The sequence below is a fragment of the Schistocerca piceifrons genome, unplaced genomic scaffold, assembly GCF_021461385.2.
Source record: "Schistocerca piceifrons isolate TAMUIC-IGC-003096 unplaced genomic scaffold, iqSchPice1.1 HiC_scaffold_939, whole genome shotgun sequence".
Classification (NCBI taxonomy): domain Eukaryota; kingdom Metazoa; phylum Arthropoda; class Insecta; order Orthoptera; family Acrididae; genus Schistocerca; species Schistocerca piceifrons.
The window spans coordinates 367,501-372,500 of NW_025729211.1; the positions used below are offsets into that span (position 1 = coordinate 367,501).

The 5,000-nt window shown below is 52.6% G+C and overlaps 1 non-coding gene across 1 annotated transcript in view; it reads left to right on the top strand.

Moving 5' to 3' along the window:
- Positions 1 to 3,976: 3,976 nt before the first annotated feature.
- The window catches only part of LOC124772357, a 1,909-nt gene continuing 885 nt past the window's right edge, over positions 3,977 to 5,000 (top strand). The window contains exon 1 of the ribosomal RNA XR_007013978.1: positions 3,977 to 5,000. This exon is cut by the window's right edge and continues 885 nt beyond it. This is a non-coding gene — a ribosomal RNA (small subunit ribosomal RNA).

Below are 5,000 nucleotides of genomic sequence, written 5' to 3' on the forward strand. Positions count from 1 at the left end.
TCGCGTTGCTCACTGTACGGCGTCCGATACCGAGCCATCAGCATGTCGGTCCCCATGCGCGTTGCACTCGCACTCGCAGTCGCAAAAACGTGGGGCAAATATATTACGCGGAAGAGTTATAACAGACCGAGCCCCACTGCATGAGGGGAGTCTTTGTCACTAATGTACACAGATGGAACATTTTGGACTGGAACCAGATTACCCGTACACACGGCGCTGATTAGTAATCAATGCAGAGCCATCAAACTACAGAATATATATACAACTGTCCGTATACATGCTGAAAGAGTCTGCCCACAATGGGAACCACACGTCAGCCAGCCACTCTGATCACGCACCACTCTCTGCTTCTAACGGGCGCACATACAATATGTAAGCACCAGCATGGAACAACATCCAGTGCATCCTCTCCGCCACATTACACAATCCACACTATCACAACCAGACCAAGAGGTCCATGCGGAAAATACAATATCCCACCCTTTCGACATCCACCATTGCGCAGATCAGGCACCAACACCCACACATGTCCTATACAACGGTGCACCCAACATCACAATAGTACCTCCTGTCACAGCGCACAAACAATGACATGAGTCAAAGACACAGGTCTGACACAAGCATAGAATTGGAGCGCCGCCTCTAATAAGCCAAAGGTGCATCCTGACGTGACAAATCTGATCATGTCACAAGCATTCACTTACTATAATCACTATCAACGAACCTGCCGCCCCCGCCCCCCCCTACACCTTTCCTTACAACAACGTGTAACCTAACCTAACCTAACCTATGTTGTACCTTAACCTAACCTATGTTGTACCTTAACCTAACCTATGTTGTACCTTAACCTAACCTATGTTGTACCTTAACCTAACCTATGTTGTACCTTAACCTAACCTATGTTGTACCTTAACCTAACCTATGTTGTGCCTTAACCTAACCTATGTTGTGCCTTAACCTAACCTATGTTGTGCCTTAACCTAACCTATGTTGTGCCTTAACCTAACCTATGTTGTGCCTTAACCTAACCTATGTTGTGCCTTAACCTAACCTATGTTGTGCCTTAACCTAACCTATGTTGTGCCTTAACCTAACCTATGTTGTGCCTTAACCTAACCCATGTTGTGCCTTAACCTAACCCATGTTGTGCCTTAACCTAACCCATGTTGTGCCTTAACCTAACCCATGTTGTGCCTTAACCTAACCCATGTTGTGCCTTAACCTAACCCATGTTGTGCCTTAACCTAACCCATGTTGTGCCTTAACCTAACCCATGTTGTGCCTTAACCTAACCCATGTTGTGCCTTAACCTAACCCATGTTGTGCCTTAACCTAACCCATGTTGTGCCTTAACCTAACCCATGTTGTGCCTTAACCTAACCCATGTTGTGCCTTAACCTAACCCATGTTGTGCCTTAACCTAACCCATGTTGTGCCTTAACCTAACCCATGTTGTGCCTTAACCTAACCCATGTTGTGCCTTAACCTAACCCATGTTGTGCCTTAACCTAACCCATGTTGTGCCTTAACCTAACCCATGTTGTGCCTTAACCTAACCCATGTTGTGCCTTAACCTAACCCATGTTGTGCCTTAACCTAACCCATGTTGTGCCTTAACCTAACCCATGTTGTGCCTTAACCTAACCCATGTTGTGCCTTAACCTAACCCATGTTGTGCCTTAACCTAACCCATGTTGTGCCTTAACCTAACCCATGTTGTGCCTTAACCTAACCCATGTTGTGCCTTAACCTAACCCATGTTGTGCCTTAACCTAACCTATGTTGTGCCTTAACCTAACCCATGTTGTGCCTTAACCTAACCCATGTTGTGCCTTAACCTAACCCATGTTGTGCCTTAACCTAACCCATGTTGTGCCTTAACCTAACCCATGTTGTGCCTTAACCTAACCCATGTTGTGCCTTAACCTAACCCATGTTGTGCCTTAACCTAACCCATGTTGTGCCTTAACCTAACCCATGTTGTGCCTTAACCTAACCCATGTTGTGCCTTAACCTAACCCATGTTGTGCCTTAACCTAACCCATGTTGTGCCTTAACCTAACCCATGTTGTGCCTTAACCTAACCCATGTCGTGCCTTAACCTAACCCACGTCGTGCCTTAACCTAACCCACGTCGTGCCTTAACCTAACCCACGTTGTCGCCTAACGTAACCCACGTTGTCGCCTAAACCTGCTCTGTAATTGTTATACGACTCGTTCAATTAGTGTAGTGTTGCCCACCCGCAACCCTCGCAATATAGTTCGCTACTCGCACTCCCCGCTCCCCTGTGTATCGCTTCATGTTAAACACCTTGCAAGTCTTGCTCACTTTCCACATGCTCCTGCTGTACACTGTAATGTGGATGGCAGCAGGACGTACATGCCGCCCCTCCCCACGTCCCCACCTTGCCCCCTGCCTTCGCAAGCTGGTTGGTGAGAACTTTGCATGTTCAATGCCCTCCGCATGCGACGTACTCAGGCTACGTTGTGGTGCGGCCTGTGTCAACTGTCCGCTAATGTCGTACGCGTAAACCACAATCTGTACTGCACATTCGTCCTTATGTACTGAATGATACATCGTGGCACATGTGTGACCGTACAACGACTGCGCCCAAAAACGGCGGACCATACAGTGCAAATATTGTGCACGCAGCTACGTGTCGTCTCCCTATGAGAGCTGGATTGCAGTGTGGTACGCCATAGAGACGTGTGGGAGGAACGGACGCCGTGGATGGCGATCAGCATGAGCTGTCTGTTGATGTATTCGGACCTAGTCGTCTCTCCTCACACACCGTGATGGCATGGTGCACCGCGTTCCATATCTGCGACATGCTACAGAGGCCGGTTGACAGTCGTTCGAGCAATGGACATCGCATACGTACGGGGGCCACCTTCCACGTATTGTCTAGGCGTGCACATTTTGTTGCGTGTATGTGGGCAGACGTAGTGTGGCGTGACACCTGACACAGGCATGCAATAATCGTGGAAGTTGCAAATGGCGATGGACGCCTGCGTTTTCTGGTGAAGTTACGCAAATGAACAAATGGTAACCTGTTGTGGTGCGGTTGTTCTCGCTAGGGGTGAATCGGTGATGGCGACGATAGGTTGAGGTACTAACCGGTTGTTCCAGCGATACCCACCATGCCGACGAAACTGAACGGCATCTGGGTGTGAAGCGATACGCGGCGGTGGCTGGGTGGGACCGTCCCCGGCCGGTGAGGGGGCGCCTCCCGGCGTGCTGGCCGCGCGGTGCGTGGGCGCACGCGCTACAGCCGGCTGGTGGGGGCGGCCAGTGGCAGGCGCGCCGGCCGACGGACGCGGCAGGCGTCGCAGCTGCGCGCCGGCGCACCCTGCGCGCGGCGCCGTGCGGCCAAAGTAGGTCCTCGCGGGCCCGGTGCGAAGCGCGGTGGACATCTTCAGTGTGCTGGTCCGATTGAGGACTGTGTGCGTTGAGGATGCGCTGCCGCCCGGCGCTCGGCGCCGCGACGCCGTCTGCTGCTCGGTCGCCCCAGCGGTTCTCGCTGGTGGTTTGTATCGCAGCTGTGCGGATGTGTTGGCGCGTGCGCTGTGCTGGGAGAGTTCGCTTCGGCACCCAAGTGGGGCTTTTGTCCTTCTGTGGCGCTGGCGTTGGAGCTGCCGGTCACCGTAGGTGGCGCGTGTTGTCTCCCGCCGGCAATGCCACGACAGCACGCTCCCGGGCCTCTGTCGGCAGCGGCAAGCTCAGTTGGGAGCACGGGTGGTCGCACCGAAAGCGTCTACTCGCCTAACTCCGGGCGATTGCGCCTCTCTCGAACCCGACCAAGTACTTGGGACGGCGCTGCGCGCCGCCGGGACCTGAGAGGGTTTCGAGGTGTATTGTGCAGGGGAGCTCAGCCTCCTCCTGTTTGCAGAATGATTGAGCGGACGCTTGCGTGTTCGCGCGGGCCCCCGGGACACACTCCCGGGCGGCCGGCTGCTCAGCTCTAGTTGACGCAGCTCCCTGGTTGATCCTGCCAGTAGTCATATGCTTGTCTCAAAGATTAAGCCATGCATGTCTCAGTACAAGCCGCATTAAGGTGAAACCGCGAATGGCTCATTAAATCAGTTATGGTTCCTTAGATCGTACCCACGTTACTTGGATAACTGTGGTAATTCTAGAGCTAATACATGCAAACAGAGTCCCGACCAGAGATGGAAGGGACGCTTTTATTAGATCAAGACCAATCGGTCGGCTCGTCCGGTCCGTTTGCCTTGGTGACTCTGAATAACTTTGGGCTGATCGCACGGTCCTCGTACCGGCGACGCATCTTTCAAATGTCTGCCTTATCAACTGTCGATGGTAGGTTCTGCGCCTACCATGGTTGTAACGGGTAACGGGGAATCAGGGTTCGATTCCGGAGAGGGAGCCTGAGAAACGGCTACCACATCCAAGGAAGGCAGCAGGCGCGCAAATTACCCACTCCCGGCACGGGGAGGTAGTGACGAAAAATAACGATACGGGACTCATCCGAGGCCCCGTAATCGGAATGAGTACACTTTAAATCCTTTAACGAGTATCTATTGGAGGGCAAGTCTGGTGCCAGCAGCCGCGGTAATTCCAGCTCCAATAGCGTATATTAAAGTTGTTGCGGTTAAAAAGCTCGTAGTTGGATTTGTGTCCCACGCTGTTGGTTCACCGCCCGTCGGTGTTTAACTGGCATGTATCGTGGGACGTCCTGCCGGTGGGGCGAGCCGAAGGCGTGCGACCGCCCCGTGCGTGCTCGTGCGTCCCGAGGCGGACCCCGTTGAAATCCTACCAGGGTGCTCTTTATTGAGTGTCTCGGTGGGCCGGCACGTTTACTTTGAACAAATTAGAGTGCTTAAAGCAGGCAAGCCCGCCTGAATACTGTGTGCATGGAATAATGGAATAGGACCTCGGTTCTATTTTGTTGGTTTTCGGAACCCGAGGTAATGATTAATAGGGACAGGCGGGGGCATTCGTATTGCGACGTTAGAGGTGAAATTCTTGGATCGTCGCAAGA